Here is a 21242-nt window from a genome sequence, read left to right as displayed (position 1 = left end):
CTGGAAAAGCATCATTGTGGTCTCCATGGCAACCAGGGATGAAGGCTGCTGCTGATGCAGGGAAGATGCCTGGGTCCCTCGCCTCGGGCCAAGGTGGGGAGGGCCCCCAGCTGAGCTGGTCCACCCCTCCTTGTCGGGGTTTGGGCTCCGAGTCCAAACTCCCCAGGTGAAGGCTCCAGCTCACCCCTCTCTCTGCCCATGCCCCGGAACTGCTGCAGCGCTAGGAAGAGAAAAGTCTGGAAGAAACGGGTGGATGCAGAGAGAAATGGAGAGAGGGATGCGCGAGGCGTGGGGAGTGGGGAAAGGAAGCGTGGGGTGGGTGGGTGGGCGCAGAGATCAGGTTAGTCACCTCTTCCTCTTCCTCCCCCGCAGCAGCCCACACACCCAAGGACGCCCCCTCCCAACACTCTGCGCCAGGTTTGCAGGCGCTTCAATCCCTTACAGGTATTCCCATCGCGCTCTCGAGCTCTCCACGCGCCCCACCACCTCTGAACCCCACTCCCCCCACCTCAAAGAGGCTCATCTCTCTCTCCCGGGACTGAAACAGTCATTTTGCCGTCGCAACTGTTGCCAGAGCTGAGCGTTGGGAGGTGTCCTCTGAGCATGTGCAAAGCGCATTTTCCTTCCTCTACTCGTGAGGGACGCAGGAGTAGCCGGACTCCTCGCTTTTTCTCTGGGTGCGGGTGGGTGTAAAGAAAGAGTAAGTGTGTGTGTGTGTGTGTGTGTGAGAGAGAGAGAGAGAGAGAGAGAGAGAGAGAGAGATGTTGCTGGACCGCATCTTCGTATTATTATATCTTATTATTTACCAAATCTCTCTCTCTCTCTCTCTTTTTTTTTACTTCTGGGGCTAATGAAGAGGTCCAATAACACCCAGAGAGCCCTATCCCTATTTTCATAGCTGTCTGACAGGCAGAAACTCAGCTGGGCAATTAACCTCTAAAGGGAAATGCAGAATCTTCACCTTGATCACAGGAACCAAACAATTTTGCGGATCACAGAGAAACCTCAGCCTCCCTCGCGCCCCGGACTACCCCTCCCTCCACCCTGTGCCAGACAGTGGGGAACCCCTTCTCATTTCCACTCTAAAGGAATCCCCAAGCTTCTAGTCCGCATGGCTGCAGAGGAGCATTTGAGGGTCGGTGAGGATTGGCTAAACCAAACAGCTGCTCGTCGCAGGAGAAGCAGCTTCTCTCAGGCCCTTCCCACGCCCCTCTGAGGAGGCTCAGACCACCCACCCCATTTTCTCGCTCTTTATGGTGGTCCTCGCCACCAGCTCTGCGAGGTCCATTTTACTTCCGAGGAAGCAGATTGAAGCTCCTGAAGGTCTCGCGTCTGGAAATTCTGGGGGGCCCTGATCCTGAGCGCAGTCCCTGCAGAGTTAGCGCCCTTTTGCTCAGCTGGGCTTCCTTCTGGGTAAACTGTGGTTGGAAGAAGAAAGTTAAATTTATTATAGGAAATGCGTATTTGGATAGGAAAATAGTTCCTCGTTCTGGGTGATTTGGCAATACAAGGAAGCCACGTTTGCCGCCTTTCTTCTCCCCGCAGGGATAGAGCCAAAAAGGCAAGAACTCCCCCCAAGAGAAACGAGGGGGAGGCAGGAAGTGAGAGCTGCAACCCGAGAGTATCAGTCTAGCGTTAAAGGAGAGGTCAGCACGGAGATCAAAGGACAAGGAGACAGTTTAGGAATTTGGGAGTTCGCTTCTCTGTCTGCTTTAACCCTTTGCAAACCGCTGTACGCCAACACATGCAAGGCAAAGATTCCTAGGTTTGGACTGCACATCATACAGGGCCCAGCACGGGGTGATTAACATGGGAGGGGGGGCATCGGTTGCCATTCACGAGATGTTGTTTGTCCCCAACTCCCAGCAGCCAGAAAGGATGATGGGAGTTGCAGTCCAGCAGCGTCTAGAGAAGACATGCGGGGGAGCGTTTGGTCCAGCCAGTCGAAAACTTCCTGTTTCCTCCTGACTGGAGCAGCCTTCCTTTGCATGTCACCAGAGGTGCGCGTGACCTTACCTGTCCAGGTAACAGAAGGACAAGGCATGCTGCCACTCTCTCTCTTTTTCACTTCCTCTGTCGCTGGACCAGCTTCTTAGCTAGAAATGCTCTGGGATCAAATCTCCCATATGGGGTAGATGCATATGTATATATTTGTAACTAAATCTGCCATCAGGGATCCAATTGTGAACTGATGTGAATAAACAACTTTTATTGACTTTAAGATTGTCATGTCTTTATTCTTTTAAGAGGGATAAAAGGGAACTTACCAGGAATATACAATTCAATATTGAATTGTATAAAACAGTGAGAGGCTTACACAAGCCTGCAACCAGCTATCTGCTGTGCATGCAAAAGGGGAATGTAAACTCTGCTAAGTAAAGGAACTTGCTAACGCACGTTAGGAAGGATATTAATAAACAATATATCCTCTCCTGCCTCCCTGAACATTCCATATATATATAATAGCTCACCCTCTTACTTTAAAAAGTGTGAGATGGGAAGTGCAATGGGCAAGGTCATGGAAAGGGAGACAGCATGGTGCAGTGGTTAGGGTGTCGGACCAAGGTTCAAATCCCCACTCAGACATGAAGCTCTCTCTGGGTGACCTTGGACCAGTCACAGTCTCTCGGCGTAACCTACCTTGCAGGGCTGTTGTGAGGAAAAAATGGCCCACTGAGGATTTGGTCGCTTCAAGCAAACTTATGCGCTGCTGGGATCTGAAAGCCCAGGTTGGATTTTAAAATTTTCTGGCGCATTTTATTTGTTGCTTGCCATGTTTTGCTATGTTGAGTTTAGCACTTACATTTTTGGAAAGAGGGGTTATAGATCTGATTTGTTTCTTAAAATGTATTATATGCCGCTTGACTGTAAAAACAACCTTCAAAGCACCTTACAAAAGCTATCAGTTAAAAAGCAGTTAAGCACAACTATTTGAAACCTTCAAAAAACAGTTAAAATAATGTCTAGGTAAAAACCAGATTAACAGAATCACGGGACTGTACAGTTAGAAGGGATCCCTCGAGTCATCTAGACCAACCCCCTGCGATACAGAAGTCTCAACTAACACATCCATGCCTAAACCACCTCTCAACAGTTCATGTCTGGAGAAGCTCTACCTAAACAAAATTGTTTTGAGCAGGCCCTGAGCTGTTAAGGGCTTGACTGAATGATCGGTGAGTCGCATTTATATTCCCCCTATCCCTCAAGAACTTGGGGCGGAGTACACAGTTATCCTCGCAAGAACCCCTGTGAGGTAGGGTCTGGTCCTAGCAGTCCATACCGGCTCCTTATAATTAAACACACATTAGTGATGCAAGATTAAGAGGTCAGGAACAGGAAGCCGCCCACGTGTCCTAGCCAAGGTTTTGGGTACACAGTAGGCGGAAAACCAACAGGTGTAGCTTGCTGCGATCAGCACAGCGCCCCGTTGGATATCTGCCTGTCATGCAGCTGGCAAAGGCGGAAGAGCTCCTGCTTCTGTCTTTGCAACGAGGCTGGGAGCTGCCAGCTGCCTGGCCCCGAGGTGAAGGGGGCCAGTGTTTGTGGGGCTCCGTGGCATTCGGGGCACGTCCTTCCCGACCCACCGGGCAAGGCAAAGCCAAGCCAAGCCAAGCTAACCCCCCAGATCCTGAACACCCCCCACCTCGCCCCGGCTGCTACCTTCGTCACTCGCTGAGCAGCGTCAGCAAGCGTCGCTGCTGCTCCGGCAACGGGCGCGCTAGCAGGGGCAGGTGCTGCCACCCGGTGGCCACAGGAAGGTACTGCAGGGCCAGCGCGGGCGTGACGCAAACACGCGGCAATTATCACGCCAGCAGCGCCAAGGCTGGCCGGGCACACTCAGCCCTCCAGAGGGTTGGCCAAGAGGCCTTTTGCTTATCGGGGGCGCCAGCAGGATCTCTGCTGCACCCACAGAAGCTGGCCCTTTGGGAATGGGTAGGATGGTTTTATTACGGGGGGGGGGGAATTGGGGGGGGTGTTACCCAGCCAACACATCAGAAGCGTTGGCCTCCTGAGCTCGTGTGAATTTGACAACATCCATTTCCAGAGCAGAGGAGCTCGTTCCGCCGCACGGCGTCACATGCCAACACCACCACTGATTTCAATACATTCCCCTCCATTGGACAACCTGCACTGGGCAAGGAGACCCCGTTCCCAAACATAGAAATTCACCAAAGAAATAGCTCAATAGATGGTTTCATTTAGTTCCAAAGGGTGATAAAAATTGTGGTCCAGGAATGGAGGGGAGGGGACCTGACTCATGGAAGGAATGGAACTGGGACGCCCACGCACACCTAGGATATGGAGATATTTTCATTAACTCGCGTGAAGTGTGCACTTGAACCACGCATGATGGACAGGGGCATGTCTGGATCTCAAGGTTTCTGCCTGGCGCCACAGCTTTCCCCGTGACATACCAATGATGTTTTGATGCTGCTGTGCTAAATGTATCATGGGGAAATGTGGGAACTCTTGTGGGAATTTTTCGAGGATAGTAGGGGAGGATATATTGATTAAATACTATCCTTCCTCACTCACGCGAGTGAGCCAGTAGCAGAGCACATTCCCTTGCACATTGCAGGAAGCTAGTGGATGGATTCATGAGAATCGTTTGCTTTAAGCAATCCAGTCTGGCTTGTCCAGATTGGATTGTTCCTGGTAAATCCCCTTTAGTTCCCTCTTAAAAACAATAATGACACAACAGTCTTCTTTTAAAAGTAATGATAAGGCTTACTTGCATTCAGTTCACAGTATGAAGGCAGGCTTTAGCTCAGGGGTCAGCAACCTTTTTCAGCTGTGGGCTGGTCCACCGTCCCTCAGACCATGTGGGGGGCTGGACTATATTTGGGGGTGGGGGAATTCCTATGCCCCACAAATAACCCAGAGATGCATTTTAAATAAAAGCACACATTCTACTCATACGCTGATTCCCAGACCGTCCAGGGGCTGGATTTAGAAGGCAATTGGGCCAGATCTGGCCCCCGGGCCTTAGGTTGCCTACCCCTGCTTTGGCTTGTAGTTACAGTTACAGAGAAAAGTGTGGGTTCATCCTCTGTGAGGGATGAGCCCATATGCTGCTGGCTGAGAGCCCGCAGACAGCAAAAGGAAAAATGGAGAGAAAGCATCAAGAGAGAACAATGGCTGCGTGACTGGCCCTTTTGTAGGCCCATCTACCTGGTCACACACAGGGGGAGGATGCTCCAGGTGTGACAGGAAGTCCTCCTGGCTGGAGCAACATTCCCCTGTGTGTACACTCTGGGCAAAAAGGAAATGTTGTATTTGACTGTTTCCGTGATATTATATCCCACAATTCTTAACAGCCCATATGCCCTTTGTTCTGGGCTTTTTCTTCCCTGTTTTTGCTTGGGAACTGGGAACCTTATTGCAACAATAAAATGATCAAGGCTTCCTAGCTGCTGTTTTGCTTTGATTTGCCTGGCTGAGGTCTCTTGCTTGAATCTGATCAGTTCTGAACCCGCAGGTCTCTAGACCCTGGCGAAGTTGGGAAACGGTTTAAGTACCGTTCCCCAATATTTTGTCCTTATCAGCCTTTCTGGGATCCTTTCCAACCTCACAATTCTAGGATTCTTTGCTTCATTGGAGGTTTTTAAACAGACGTTGGGTGGCCACCTGTCAGGGATCCATTAGCTGCATTTCCTGTATTGCAGGGGTTGGGCTAGATGACCATTGGGGGACCCTTCAAGCTCTACAGGTCTATGATTTTGTGTGCACACAAGGGGGCACCCCTTCTCTCCACCACTCGCTTCCTCGCAGCCATTGTCCCTCCTGGCTGTTTCCCACCCATCATAAGCCGCCCATCTGCCAGACCTTGGCCAGAGCCTCTCTCTCCTGCTCCAGTTCTCCTTTGTCAGTCTCCTTTGCCCAGTGAGATGGGCCTCTCTCTCCCTGGAGACACTGGAGGGGTCTGGCATTACGGCAGGGAACGTCCCGTCCCCCCTTCCTTCCTCCCTCCCAGACCCAAAGGAGGCTTTACGGTTCCCCCACTTTCCTCAAATCCAGAGCCAGTTGCAAAAGGATTAAGTCACAATTATGGGGAGGGAGGAGAGCAGGATGAGGCCTGAAGGTGCGAATGGGCTGAGAGGAGGGACCCCTCAGATGAAGAGGCTGGGAGTGGGGGCGAAGGCTCTCTGGATTCTCAAAGAGGAGGGATAGGAAGGCTTCTTACCACGCCCCACCCTCCGAAGCCCGTGTGGGGATGTTGCCAGGGAGCTTGGCCAATGGGCCCGAGAGAGAGAGGGAGAGAAACCAGGGCAGGGTAGCTGGGCCTTGGCCCCCCATCTCCCCAGGAAGGGATTCCTTCGGCCCGGGTCCTCTGGCCTGGCACGGGGGAGCCAGGAGCAGGATTAACAGTTCCCTGCGCCTCCAGCGTGGCGTCGCGCTGAGAGTGGTTTGGAGCGGGCAGCCAAGGCGCTGCTAATCGAAGCCAGGTGTGGGGGGCTTTTTTGAGGGGGGAAGGCTCGGAAATGGGGGCTTGTATCCTGTCCAAGTCAGGCCGGTCCTGGGCCCACCGCTGAGCATGCGCCAAAGCCGCAGCTGCTGCTGCTGGAGGAGGAGGGAGAGAGGCGCTGGCTCCCCGCATCTGGCCTGCCTGCGTCGCCTCCTCGCGCGGTGATTAATGGCGGGGAAGGGAGGGGGCACCCAGACCCCCCCCCGCCGCGTCAATGAGTTCACCAGAGCCTCGCTCCAATGTGCGGAACTCGTTGAGGGGAAAGGCGCCCCTTTCCGTGCGCGCGCGCGCACGCGCCACCCCGAAATGCGCCTCGCGCTGCCTGCGCGCAGCCAGCAAGGGGCCACGAAACCAGTTTCTCGCCCTTCCTCCCCGGTTCCCGCTTGGGCACGGCGTGGAGAGCCACCCGGAGAGCCCTGTAGAAGCAGGATCAGGCCAGAGGGGGCCCGTCTAGTCCAGCCTCCTGTCCTTGCCAAGTGCCCCCGAGATAAAGTGCCTTTGGAGGTTCCATAAGAACATAAGCAGAGCCTGGGAGGGGGTGTGTGTGTGTGTGTGTGTGCTGGAATCGGGCAAAAAGTGGCCCCTCTAGTCTTGTATCCTGCATCCAACCAGATGCCCCAAACGGGAAACCCACAAGCCAGACATGGAGGCAACAGCGCTCTCCCAGCTTGCAGTTTGGAGGTAGGCTGCCCCTGTGCCTGGAGGTTCTGTTGGTTAATGGCCTTCGCAAAGGGGGCCCATCGAGTCCAGCGGCCTGTCCTCACTGTGGCCAGCCAGACGCCCCAAAGGGACCTGAGCAACTCTCAACTGTTTGTTCCCCATTGCCTGGTATACAGAGGTAGACTGCCTTTGGGCGTGGAAGTTCTGCTATCACAGCAGGCCTCCGATTGGAGGTTCTCTTTTACAATCCTGAAGGGCCCCTGAGTCCAAATTCCTGTTCTCTCAGTGGCCCAATTGGGGCAAGAAAGGAGGCCTGCAAGCAGGACCTGAGTGTGCCAGCTCTCCCCGGCCCAGTTGGACTGGCATGCAGATACATTCACTGCCTCCGCCAGGGCAGGGAGAACAGAGCCATAGCAGTTACAAGCCACTGACAGCCTTTCCTTCCACTGTGAATGTTCATAATTCTTTAGAAGAGCATTGGAAGAGCCTGGCTGCAGCAGGGTTAGGCCAGTGGGGGTCCATTCAACCCACCTGAGGGATGTGGCCCTCCAGACCTCCCTTATCTGGCCCTTGGAAATCTCCCCAGGGTGGCGAGAGGGGTGTGTGTGTGTAGAAAGCAACCTATCCTGGGAAGGCAAAATTTGCATGTGTTGCCCCACCCACTTTTGCCTCTGGCCCCACCCACCACTGGGATGCGGCCCCCAGGTGCTGCCACAGAGGAAAATGTGGCCCTCAGCTGGAAAAGGTTAAAGCAGCACACCTTGACCTCAGATCTCAGAAAGGTTTCGCAACTGAGAACAGGATGTTGGCCTAGAGGGGCCATTGGCTTGATCCAGCAGGGCTATCCATATGGATGTCTACTGTGATAGCAGAACCTCCATGGCCAGGAGCAGTCTACCTCTGAATACCTGATGATGGGGAACAACAATTAGATGGGTGGTGTTGTGTTCAGGGGCTGCTTGCGAGGCTTCCCAGTGGGGCATCAGGTTGGCTCCTGTGAGAACAGGATGCTGGACTAGTTGGGGCCCCCGCCCAGGCCTGATCCTGCAGGCTTTTCCATTCTTATGTTACTGCAAAACACCACCTGTTGATTATTGCCGATCAGGCTGCCGATGAAAGCAGACTTGATGTTTTCCTGCCTAGCTGATTTCACAAACCTTACTTTGTGCTTGTTAGGAGTGGGGTGTGTGTGTGAGAGAGAGAGAGAGAGTGGGTGTCTTTGCCCCACACCTTGTGGCAATGTTCTGTCTCCCCTCCCCCTGCCCCTTTCCTCTCCAGGAGGGGGCAACCTCAGATGTCAGTCAACGCAAGGCCTCAGGGACTCAGCGGCTTGTCTTCAGGTTGCCTGGAGGTGGGGAGGGGGCTGCCTGTGTGATTTATACATAACAGACCAATAAATTACCTGGATGAGGCCTGGGGGACCCATTCCTCACACCAGCCGTGCAGAGTCTGATGCCAGAACCTCTCCAAAAAGAGAGAGAGAGAGAGAGAGAAAAGGAATTGTTTCCAACAATTAGCTGAAGATGAGGCAAAGAGGAGAGAGGAGAGTTAATTCTGGGGGGGTGGTAGGGGGAGTCTCAGTACCCCCCACCCAACCCCACACTCCTTCTTACTTAAGTTTGTGCCTTTTGGGGTCTCTGATGGTGCCCCTTTTGTAAGTTTGGTCAGGAAGGAAATGCAATATGAGGGGAGCCTTTCTTTGCAATGCACGGTATTTATTCATTTTGTTTTGATATTCATTTATTTATAAGTTCAATGGGACACAGATACTTCTTTGTCTCACCATTTGCTCCTCAGAACAATCCTACAAGGTAGGTTAGAAGCGTAAGAATTGTTGGAAGGGGTCCCCCAAGGGCCATCTAGTCTGACCCCCTGCGTTGCAAGAATCACAGCCAAAGGATCCCTGGCAGGTGGCCACCCAGCCTCTGTTTAGAGACCTCCAGGAAGCAGAGCCCACCCACTTCCAAGCGAGTTTGTCCCGCTGACTGTCAGAATGTTCTTCCCGATGTTGAGTCGGGCCAGGATGAGAGATGGCAACTGGCCCAAGGTCACCCCAGCGAGCCTCTTGGCTGAACAGGGACTTGAACCCAGGGCCTCCCAGGTTCTAGGCTGGCACTCTGACCGCTACACTGCCACTGCCTCTTTGCCTGGCATCTTGACTCAGAAGTATGAGTCAAGTTTTGTGTCTGTGACGCTGCCTTGCCAAGTCCCGGGCCGTTTTGTCCTGCTGGCTCAAGCGGCTGCTTCTTGGTTTTTGAAAATGTGGGAATGGAACCAGGGAACTTCTGGATGCAGGACCAGACTCCTTGCTTACCCAACCCAGTACTGTCGGCTCTGACCGGCAGTGGCTCTCCAAGCTCTCAGGGCAGAGATGTCTGCCTTTTGCAGCACCTGTTGCTCCTTGAGCCTTTATAACTGGAGACACCACTGGGGATTGGACCCGGGATCTTCTGTCTGCAAAGAGGGTCCATGCAATGCAGGAACAGGGCCTTGTGTGTGGTGGCACCTCCTCCTTGCAATATTAGACATCTCTGTTGCCATTTTGCTGCCTCCTGAAGGTCTCCATCTGCACTGGAACAAATTTCAGACTGTTTTCATACGTGATATATTTTGGTAAAATGGTTTGTATCATTTTCTATATATGGAATCATTACAGAAGTGGTTTTAATTGGATCTAAACACTTGTTTTACATTTGTGCCTTTTTTTCTGTTTTACAGTTGCATGCTTTATTGTTGTCGCCCATCCCTGGGACCTTGGGGGTAAAGGTGAGAAAGCGAATAAAAGTAAATTAAGAGCAGCTTCTCCACTGCTGAGATGTGGCTCCGTCCCCAACAGCATCTTCAGGTAGGGCTGCGAGCGTCCCCTGCCTTAAATCCTGGAGAGCCATTGCTGCCGATCACTGTAGGCAATACTGAGTTAGGTGGACCAGTGGTCTGATTCAGTATAAGGCAGCTTCCTCATAGAATCAAAGGAATGCAGAGCTGGAAGGGATACCCAAAGGTCATCTAGCCCAACCCGCCGCAATTGCAGGAATCTCAGCTAAAGCATCCAAGACTCTGCTTAAAAACCTCCAAGGAAGGACTTGGGAGGGAGTCCGTTCCACTGTCAAACAGCTCTTACTGCCAGAAAGTTCTTCCTATGTTTCTATTGAACTCAGTCCTTCATTAGGAACCATGAAGAGTGGAAGCCTACCTTATTCTGAAGGAAAGGAGTGTTGCCTAGTGGTAGGAGGTCTCAAGTTCAGTTCCTGGCAGCATCCCCAAGTGGTGTGGGATGTAACATAAGCCGTCAAGTCCAACGCTTCCTGTTTGCCTAGAGTGGACACAGATAGGGGGGTGTTGATGCAGCCAGTTGAACTTCCTGTTCCACCTAGAGCATCCTCTCCCTTCATGTGACCAGGTAGGTGGGCGTGACTTCTTATTACTTTTAAAAGAAGCTTGTTTTGTCTTTATTCTTTTTAGGAGGGACATGAGAGGTCTTCCCAGGAACAGAACCCAATCTGAACAAAGCCATATTGGATTACTTAAGAGATTCAAACGAATCTACCAACTCGCTTCTTGCTGTATATTGGGGAATGCACTCTGTCGTTGACTCACAAGCGTGGGTGAGGAAGGATACTATTAAATCAATATATCCTCTCCTAGTATCTACAACATTCCCACAGGTAGGACTGGGAATGTTCCCTGCCTGGATTTCTGGAGAGCCACTCAGGGGCAGTACTGAGTTACACGGACACAAGGACCTGATTCGTATAGACCAGCTATTCTGATTTAAACCCCTCCTTTATTTGGAATTGCGACTCGCTTCCTATGCTCCAGACGAAACCAGCCCTTCATTAAGAACCAGGAGGACTGGAATCTAACTACGGAAAGGGACGCTGAGGCCTCAGTCTCAACCCCTGAACTCTCCTGAGTGCAGCTTTTCTGAAACTCTGGAGACTTGAACTCTGGATAACGCAGCTTCCTCTGATCAGCCGCCCTGGTTCCCAGCCATGCATACAGAACCAACAGTGAGATCATCGGATGCCTTCAAAGCTGGGTTCTGCCTCCTGCCAAATAATGTTCCTCCTCTCTGCATATTTGGCAAACTCCTCGCTTTGCACCCATTGCTGAGCATGGGGGGGGGGGGTAGTGGGGGGAGCATCCCATAATCTCTGGTTCGGAAAAGGACTTTGCCTCCAACCTGTCCTCTCCAGGTGGCCCAAAGGAAATGGAGCATCATTTGGAAAAACCTCTTCCTCCATCTCCTTCGATCATCCCAGAGAGATTATCACCAAAGGCGGTCGTAGCCAGAGAGGAAGAGGGCCAGCTCTGCCTGGTGAGAAGGTCCACGATTCAGTCTCTGGCAGGTAAGGTTGGGGAAGAATATCAGAAGAGCCTGCTGGTCCATTCAGTCCAGCATCCTATTCTCACAGCTGCCAACCAGGTGCCCACATGGGAAACCCCACCTGCAAGCAGGATTTGAGCGCAAGAACAGCACTCTCCCCTCCTGTGGTTCCCATAACTGGTACTCAGAAGCGTGGCTGCCTCCATCCAGATCAGTGGCCATCACTGCTTCCTGTGGCAGGGAGTTCCACAGTTTAACTCTAAAACTGCCCTGAATCTTCCAACATTCCATTTCATTGGATGACCCTGCTGAGTTTTAGTATTACACTGAGAAGTCTATGCACTTTCTCTACACTCTGCAAAGTTTTATATTTCAACTAAACATCCGGAAGAACTTTCTGCCAGTAAGAGCTGTTCGACAGTGGAACGGGCTCTCACGAGAGATGGTGGACTCTTCTTCCTTGTGGGTTTTTAAGCAGAGGTTGGATGGCCATCTTTCCTGAATGCTTTAGCTGAGATTCCTGCATTTCAGGGGGTCAGACTAGATGAGCCTTGGGTCCCTTCCAGTTCTACAGCTCTCGGATTCTAGGATTCAACAGGTACAAATATTATCACATTTATTATTATTAACATAAAATTAAGACCACACATTCATTTCATACCCTGTGTAAAGGTTTTCAGCCGGTTTGCCCCTTGCTGGGGGGCCCAGAAAAAAAATTCACTGGGACTCGAGCCCACCCTTGTTGGCCTGGGAGCGCCTTCCTTTTAATGAAGGGGGCATCGGGTCAGAACAAAACGTCTTGAAGATCTCTCCACTGCAACAAGATGAAGAGGAGGAGGGTGGCGGTCCTCCTTGCGGAAGGCTCAGTGAGAAAGGGAAATGCAAGAATCTGAGATCTGTCCTGGAAACCTCACCGGCATCAGAGCCCTGCTGGGTCAGGCCAAAAGGCCCCTGAGGCAAACTTCCTGTTTCTCACCAGACGCCACAACAGGAAGTCCAGCAAGCAGGACAGGCAAGGCCTCCTCACGTCACCCGTCCCTAGAAAGTGCAAAGCCTGCTTTCAAAGCCATCATGTGGCAGTGAATTCCATAAGTTGGCTATGCAATGGGGAAAGGAAGACATCCTTTGGCTTGTCACAAGAAAAAAAAACCCTACCATTGTTTCACAACAACATTATAGCACTGGCTGACCGTCAGGCAAATAAATTCGGCCACCATCTGTTTGGCAGCCTGCTGAAGATGCAGTCTCTCTAATGGGGTCTCTTTAACAGAGGCCAGATTTGCCCAAAATTGAGGAGGGGGGCTATTAGTCCAGAAGTGGGGGGGGGGCTGCCTTCCCTTCTAGGTCCCCTCCCAGGGGTCCATATGTCAGTGGTGGGCGGGACGACAAAGGCACATTTCACTCTTTAAAAAATGCATTTTCATGTTTTACTTTAAATAATCTCGACAACGCATCAACAGTCAACATAATACACAAATAAGTGGGTGTCACAACTGGAACATAAGTACAAAAACAGGTTTGAGATTGTCTGTCGGTTTTTTACAACCAGAAGGTGCCAAGCGTCTTGCTCTGCTTTCCTTTGGACCATATCAGCGAGGCCGAGGGGGGGGTCTTGTCGTCTGGGCAGCCCAGGACCTCCAGACACACTGGCCAGGCTTGTGCCTCGAGGAGGTCACTGCGCTGCAGTTTGACCCTTGGAGGTGCACTCTGTTGTCTCTCGAGACAGATGGGTGTCATCAAGGTGCATAAATGTTATAGAATGATAATTAAAAATCAAATAAGTGTCCCAGAGCAAATTTTACCTCTGTTTCTACCCACACTCACCCACCCACCTGTCTCTCTCCATCCTCCTTCCAGAGAAGAAAAGGATCAGAGTCCAAGGAGGGGAGTGGCCTGGGGAGAGGTCCGAGGGCCGGAGAGAGAGGCCTCTGGAGGGCCGCATTTGGGCTCTGCCCTGGAGGCTCCCTGGCTCAGTGGGTGGGCGCCAAGCAGGGGCGTAGGAAGGGGGCGGGCGGCCCCGGGTGCCATCATGTAGGGGGGGGTGACAAATTATCAAGGAACAATTACTGCCCTACTAGGGCAGTTCATAAAAACTTTTTTTTAAAAAAAAGCCTGCTCCAAAGGTCTTCTCTTACTACACTAGGGATTACATAGCTATATATGAAATTTCATGCATATCAGTTAATATCTTGACCCTCCTTCACGAAAATAGCTGCTTACTTGGCCGTTTTCCTATGTTGTGAAGGCTGAAATTTCAGTTCAGTGGAGCACTTACTGTTCCCAACCCTAACCCTGCAGAAAGCCATCTAATTAGACTTTAATTTGATTTTGACATGTTTTTAGGATTAATTTAATTATTGTTTGATTTTATACCAATGTTATGTATCTGATGTTAGCCACCCTGAGCCCGACTTCGGCCGGGGAGGGCGGGATATAAATAAAAGTTGTTTATTATTATTATTATTATTTCCTTTGTAAGAAAATATGACATAACGTAAAACCATTTTTGCAGGCAAAAAAATAAATAAAAATCAATGTGTGGGAGGGTGACAAGAAATTTTCCGCACTGGGCATCACCTGACCTTCCTACGCCACTGGCGCCAAAAAGGGCATGTCTGGGTCTTCTATATACCAGTTTGCATGCAAGCGGGTGGTAGCGCCCCCTAGAAGCAGGGTTTGCAATTAGCAGAGCACCAGGCACATTTTGCACCTAAAGATTCTCCATTTGGGAGCACCAGAGTCTGGGTGACATTTTTTTTTTTTTTGCCCCTGGCTGACACTCAAGGATTCCTGAAATGTATGTGCTTTGAAGCCTCGAAGTATATGCTAAAGATAGACAATATGTTAAAGAATGTAACAATAAAGAGTAGAGTGTTTTGAAAACTGAAGTATGGTACCAATATTTTTATTGTCAACACCAAATTAAACATGTATTAACAATTTCTGCTAAAAATGTGATATTAACAATGTGTTACTTATGTGAATTGCATATTACGGTAATTCATGCTTATCAAAAGTAATAAATAAGAAGTGGCGACTAGACATTCTCTTTTGGCGTCCACAACCGGCTCCCAGGAGCCATTCGGTTTCTAAGGGTTTCCCAGTTTCTAATGCTGCTTGGACAGGGTTACCTGGGGGGCTGCTAAGAGGCAGGGGGGGCTGGAGGTGTTAGTGACTATCAGACGTTGAAAAGTTGGACCAATTTCACCTGCTGTGTTGAATTAATCAAACTAAATAGTTCTCATTGGCTTTTGAATAAACGTTCAATTAATTGTTACTGTTCTGATTTTTACTGCATTCTGGTCTTTCCTCAGTGGGCATGCAAACTGCTATTCTGAATAATTCTTTTAAGGAGGCAGGGGATGAAGAACTTAGGCAACCAAGCGGGTGGGGTGGGGGGAGTGTGGCCCATCACAAAATTTGGGAACCACTGATTCTCAAAGGACATGCAGGCTGCAGTCTCCGAACCAGAGGAGCAGAAGTTCTTGCGCTCGAATGCTGCTTGTGGGTTTCCCAAAAGAGGCACCTAGGTGGGGCAGGATCCTGGACTAGATGGGCCCCTTCTGGCCTGATCCAGCAGCCAGGCTCTTCTGAGGTTCTTAACTTCTTAAGCAGGGTGCAAACCATGGTGTCAGGTTAAGTCCTGCAGCCTCACAGCCTCACAGGGACTTCAGGGTCTTTGTGGGCTTGGAGACCTGCTTTTTGTGCTTTGTTTCCCCTTAAGAAGCAGCCTTGCAGGGGTGCGACTCTGCACAGAGGCAGGGGGAGCTTGGACAAGGCTGCAGTCGCGTGTGGCGCAGTGGGAAAGGGGAAACGAAAGCTGTCAGCCTCCACACATTCTTTCTCCCTTGGTCCAGACCCCACTCCATTTCCACAACAGGAGAAAAAGCCAGCCTGACCTTAGCCCTGGGCCAAAGCCACCCCCAGCCTCATTTGTGGCACTTCTGGGCAGGCAACCAACAAGGGCTCATCCAGCCTTGTTCCCGACCAGGAAACTATGAGGGAAGTTTAGGATGGACGTGTGTCAGGAAGGATTCAGCAGGACAAGGGTCATGGGATGGGGGTTTTTTAGACTGAGGGCCACACTGCCTCGCTGGCAACCTTCTGGGGGCCACATGGCAGCAGTGGGTGGGGCCAGAGGGAAAAGAGGGCGGAGCCACATATGTGATTTGTACTTTTGTATACAAAAACAGAGGTCCTGCACTCTAACACATAAAACTCTCCATCTTCAATTCAGGCAAGCGAGCGAGAATCAGAATCAGAACTGTAGACTTGGGAGGGACCCCCAAAGGCCATCCAAACCCTGCAATGCAGGGCCAATCAGAGGCTAGGGAAAGAGGGTGTGGCCTGGGGCAAGTCCCAAGGGCTTGATGGGAAGCCCTTGGGGGCCGAATTTCTCCTCTGGGTCTGAGGTTTGCTCTCCCTCCTAGATAAAAGTTTTATAAACATATGTATATTTTTTGCTCCTAATATTTGAACTTTGGGATTGTGTGGCTGACAGGGGATTTTAAATGGATCTGAGGAACTCCCTGCTTATACAGCCCAGAATAACACAACCATTGATGGTCTTAGGTGCCTCTAAAAGGGGGATTAGGCACGTTTGTGGTGGAGAGTTCTGTCAAGGACTATTAGACAGCGTGGCTACATCTGGTTGATGAGAGTTGCAGTCCCAGAGGGCAGCAGTTTGAAGAAAGCTGCCATATAGGAAGATAGGAGGGTCAGCGTTTCCCTCATACCTTGGCATTTTAAGGTGCAAGCTTCTGAGTCACACAGGACCCTATCTCTCTCTTTTGAGGACTCATCCTGAAGCAAGAGTCCTGTGTGACTCCAAAGCTTGCATCCGGCAATTTTATGTCTTTATTTCTTTATATACAGCTTGGTTGTCAACAACCTTGAAGTGGTTTACGTTTAGGTACTCTGGGGATATTTCCGCCTGCCAAGATGAAGCCAAGTGACCTGAGCTATTATGGGTTGCAGGGAGCCCATTTTGAAATGGTTAGAGCGTCTTCCTTAAACTGAGGCAGCAGTCAACAATGGGCATTTGAAAAGACAGCAAAATGAGAGTAGGGAAGGCAAGCTACGGTTCATAAAGAACCATCTGTATTTTAGCTTGTCTGCAGAAGTCGGCAAGCCGGAGCCACCACTGGGGAGGCCACGCTCCTTTTCTGGGGTCATGGCATGGGATGAAGATGTTGGGACTTTCCCTTCTGTCCCCAAGAGACAGGCAGGTGCCCAGACCTAAGTCACCAAGTTCCTCTTGGCCTCTCCTGCTATTGTAGACCTGCCCATGTCTGCCTGATGGTGGCTTAGACCAGCATTTCCCAGAAAGGACAGTAGCACCTTGGGGGGGGGGGGGTGGCAGTGAGATTGTGTGTGTGTGTGTGCTAAGAGGCAAGGGGGGCACCGGAGATGACAATCAGACTTTGAAATGCTGCTGTCACTGTATCAGGCTCTTCCATTTTGTAGCATTGATTAAACAAAATTTAATTGGATTTTGAATAAACGTGCAATTGATTGTTACTGTTTTGCATTTCATTATGTCAGCCTGGACACACCGTTTCTCCGGACGCACCTCTGAAAGCCTACCGAAGGCATCAGAGAACCCCGAATTAAAATAAGCCGGACCCCCCCCCACTAAAAGTGGGTGGGGGCGCCGAGGAGGATAGTGAACCGGGTTTAGCAGTTTTTAATAACAGAAGCAGGGCCACGAGGAGTGATCCCCAACTCAGCTCTACCCACTGCAATCATTAGACCTAAGTTATGCGTGCCAGGTAATACGTCTACTCCGAGTAGGACTAGCCCCGCCTGCAGACTCCGTTTCTGTTCCTTCCTGCCTCCTTTCGTTGTGGGTACGTGAGTGCTGCTTTTGCTTTCGAGCAGCTGTGTCACACACCTCAGACTTTCATATTTGCTAAGCTTCTTATTTGCAAATCTTCCGGGCGGGGGAAGGGGAGCGGAGCCCTTTCAAAGCGGGATAAAAGCGAACTTCGTCTCCCCTCGTCCCGGGGCGGGGCGGGGCAGCTCCCTTAGGGCAGACAAGTTACCCCGCTTTCCGGGTTTCTTCTCATTTCTCTCTCCCCCCCCCCGCGAGATGGGAAGGGGTCCGCGGGCCGGGTGGTGTGGCCCCTGGGCGCCTTTCGGCAAAGGGAGCGGGCGCCAGAGCAAGGCGTTCGATCCCACGGAAATAATCAATTAATATTATTCATTGGAAACATTCTGAAGTCGCGAAGAGGCTGACAAGGTAGCATAAAAATAAATGAATAAAACAAATACGACCTAGATTCCTGTTGGTGTTATTAATAGCAACAGCAACGGTTATTACAATAACTAAATTAAACTAGCAATTAATAAACTAGTAATAATAGCAATAATAATTATAAACTGGGGTGTGGGGATTTTCACATGCTGTTCCTGAAATGCAATTGCTATTCTCGCTCAAAAACCGGGAGAAATCCACGGTAACGACCTCGAAATTCGCCTCGCAAAGCGGCAAACACGCCAGTCTTTTAAAGCCCCGGAGGAGAGGAAGGCTGGGCGTGCGCCCTTGTGGGGGGGGGGGGAGAGGGGGAATATTTTCAAAAGTTGAGATTCACCCAGGAGAGCATATCTTACAGGGAATCTCCTAAACAGCGGTGGAAAGGAGAACCGTCCGCCTGGGCTTGCGACGCAAGAGAGGCGAAAATGAAACCAGCCTCCGGCGCGCATCCCCGGGGCGGCGGGCCTGCGATCTCCAAACGCCTAAAAAAGGGCCTCTTCTCCCTCTCCAAAGTTGGGCGCGCCTGGGTGGCTTACAGCAGAATCCATCGATCCTTCCCCAAAATCCCCTTTCAGGCGTTTTTGTTGCGGTTGTAAATTCAATTGCGTTGTGTTGTTTTAAGTTGAGAAGTTTTTGTTATTAATTCGTTAACGCGTTTCTTGTCGTTTTCAAGCCTTTGAAAAGGCGGAGAAAAACCGTCTCGCTCCTCCAGCCAAGGAAGCAAACGATCCCATTCGGTTTAAATCCTTTTTTGGAAGAAGAGGCGCAATAAAAAAATATATTGCCTTATATTCCTCGGGTCCTTTTTTGCTCCTTAATCGAAATCGCTGGCGGCTAAGCTTAACCCTCGATTTAACCCGGGGGAAGCAGAGCCGGAGAATCTCTTTCGATCAAGCGTTTTATAAATCTTCGAAATAAATGAAAGAAGCAAGTAGTTTCACCCGTCCAACCGTTTGTCAATCGACGACGAGGGGGCGGGTTCGCCTGCAGGGAATATTAGTAGAGCTCCCATCTCCCAAAAAAAATCCAGTCTCCAAGTCCTAACCCGTGTTCAGAGAGTGGAGGGATTTGGTATTTAGAGCGCTGCTCAGGCGGGTTTTTATGCCGTGGTCGTCTGAACACGGACTCCTGTACAATATTTTTATTCCTCGCCGGCCTAAAGAAATGCACTGAGATTTCGAAGGCGCGGGGAATAAAACACGGATCTTACCATCTCTCTCTCTCTTACATGCACACTTCTGGGTCTGGGTCTCGTGTGGACGATGCCTCCCCCTGCTCTCCCGGTTCAAAATCATACCGCGCCTGAACTCCGTTGTTAAACCGCTTTGGGATGTGACCCCTCTCTACTCGAAAAGCGGTCTAAATCCCACTCCCCCGCCCCCCAAATAATGAAGAAATGGGAGGAATGCCCTTCAGGGCCCAGAGATGGATTTCGCATAATTTGTGAAGTGGGTCTGATAGCCTTGAGAGGGTCAGAAGGGACTAAAATGGAAGACATAGAGGAGCGGGAAGCAGGGAGACGGAAGGAGGTCTCTGGCGATAAGATTCTGAATTACTTTATTGTAACTTGTCAAAGAGAATTCATTTTGTTTATTTACTTATTGGATTTCAATCCAACCTTTTTTCTCCAAGGAGCTCTAGGCGGTTCTCTTCCCCCCATTTAATCCACCCAGCAACCCTGCCAGGTAGGCTAGGCGGAGAGTGACTGACTGGCCCCGGGTCACCAGGTGAGCGTCATGGCCGAGTGAGGGATTTGAACCCTGGTCTCTCCCAGGTCCTAGTCCGACACTCTAACCACTAGGCAACACTGGGTCACTGGAAATGGAGGGGGCGGGAAAGGAGCGGGGTGGTTAGCGCTGGAAGCAACTAAGGAGAAAACAGGACTCTGGTCCCAGTCTCCTTTCGAAATCTCATCGTGCAAAAACAAGGTGCTCTCTCTCTCTCTCTCTCTCTCTCTCTCTCTCACACACACACACACACACGCACGCACACATGGATAAACATCACTTTCTCTTTCACGCACTTTCCCTGGCCGGTTCCTGCCCCCGGCTGAGGACCACAGCCGTCGCTTTGATAGCAACGGGGGTCCGAGTTGGTTTTGGCTGCAGGAGAAGACCCGACGCGGCGGAGGCTCTTTCCCAAATTTGAGAGAGGCTGCAGAGAAAGACCCCGAGGAAGCAGGAAGGGAGACCCACTGTCCGTGCAAAACTCCCGGTTTCTTTGGCTTCCCAAGTCCTCGCACCCCCCCAAGCCACTGAAAACAGGCGAAGAGAAGATCACCCGAAGGGCCCTGCAGTGCAGGACTGGGCCGAATGTCTTCGCAGCGCCCACCCAGATGCCCCAAGTCCCCGAGCAGGACCTGGACGACTGACTGTGTGACTTCTGAGTGAGGAACTGGGTAGAATCCTACTTGCCTGCTCAGGTCAGAGCGACTGGGGATTTGGGTGTTGTGTTTTAAAAGAGTGAAAACTGGACATTGGTGGAGAGGGGGGCCACCATAAGGATCAGGCCGGGCGGGGCATCGAGCCCAGTACCCAGTTCTCACAGCGGCCAACCAGACACCCACAAAGCGAAGCCCCCAAGGAGTACCTGAGCGCGCAACAGCAACGCTCTCTGGTATAAAAACATATATCTCTGTAACGAAAGAGACGCTATTTATTCAGATAGGGAGTGCTACTGGAAGAGATCAGGATCCCAACTCCTCCGCTGAGAACTCCCCGTTTGGACCCCTCTCCCCCGGCCCTTCAAGGCGGTCCCAGGCCTCCAAAAAAGCGCCCGACGGGACCCCCGGAGCCGCGCGCCTGAATGAAGCTGAGCGCCGCTTTGTCGTTCCCGCGGCAACCGCCAGGTGTCGCCAGCCCAGCAGGCTCCTTCAGCACCCGCGGAGAGGAATTGGGTCCGTGTGTGCGCGGGCGCGCGCGGGTGTTGGGGGGCAGCGCGGGATTCCTGGAGGAGGAGAGGAGAGGGGGCTGTGGCCAGGGGGCAGGAGAGCGGCTGGGGAGCGAAGTGCGAGGAAGGGCTATTTACCCCTAGGATCCCTCCCCCAATCGCCATATCCCGCGGAGACATGGGGGCGGTGTGGGTGGGGGGCAGAGGAGAAGCAGAAGTGGGGCAGGGGAGGCGGAAGGAGGGGCGGGCGCTGGCCGCCTGGCCCCCAAACCCGCAGCACCCACCTCTTGGACGAGAAGCGCTCCCGGGGCCGGACGGGGAAGGGGGTGCTCGCCAAGGGCCAAAGACGGAGCTCCCTCGACGACGGCGGCGGCGCTCCCTCTTCTCCTTCCCCTCGGGGTAGCCGGAGCCGAGGAGATCCCCGGCAGCGCGCATCGGCGAGGGACCCGCCCCGGCCTGAAGGTCCTCCCTCCCACCCCATCCCACGGCGGGGGGGGGGCGGCCGCTGCTTCTCCTCCTACCTGGGGCGATTCCTGCGGGAGCCCCGTCGGCGCGGCGGCTCCTCCTCCTCCTCTTTCTCTGCCCCATCCGTCCCGCCCGCCCCGTCCTGCTTCGCTTGCTTCTCTCTGGCCCAGAGGAGGAGG

At 51.8% G+C, this 21242-nt stretch overlaps 3 long non-coding RNA genes across 3 annotated transcripts; 2 read left to right on the top strand and 1 right to left on the bottom strand.

The window, feature by feature from the left end:
* Positions 1-48: 48 nt before the first annotated feature.
* LOC308463715 lies at positions 49-2221 on the top strand. Its single transcript, XR_013979707.1, has 2 exons — positions 49-166; positions 1546-2221. It is a non-coding gene; the product is annotated as an uncharacterized lncRNA (long non-coding RNA).
* Positions 514-21119, bottom strand: LOC308463711. The gene is made up of 3 exons (XR_013979705.1): positions 20883-21119; positions 10320-10439; positions 514-1418 (listed from the first exon to the last, which is right to left on the bottom strand). It is a non-coding gene; the product is annotated as an uncharacterized lncRNA (long non-coding RNA).
* LOC308463712 lies at positions 8534-13548 on the top strand. The gene is made up of 2 exons (XR_013979706.1): positions 8534-9971; positions 10589-13548. It is a non-coding gene; the product is annotated as an uncharacterized lncRNA (long non-coding RNA).
* Positions 21120-21242: the final 123 nt, after the last annotated feature.

The sequence above is a fragment of the Podarcis pityusensis genome (assembly GCF_964106645.2).
Source record: "Podarcis pityusensis genome assembly, chromosome: 15".
NCBI lineage: Eukaryota > Metazoa > Chordata > Lepidosauria > Squamata > Lacertidae > Podarcis > Podarcis pityusensis.
This window is presented reverse-complemented; position numbering and strand designations above follow the sequence as displayed.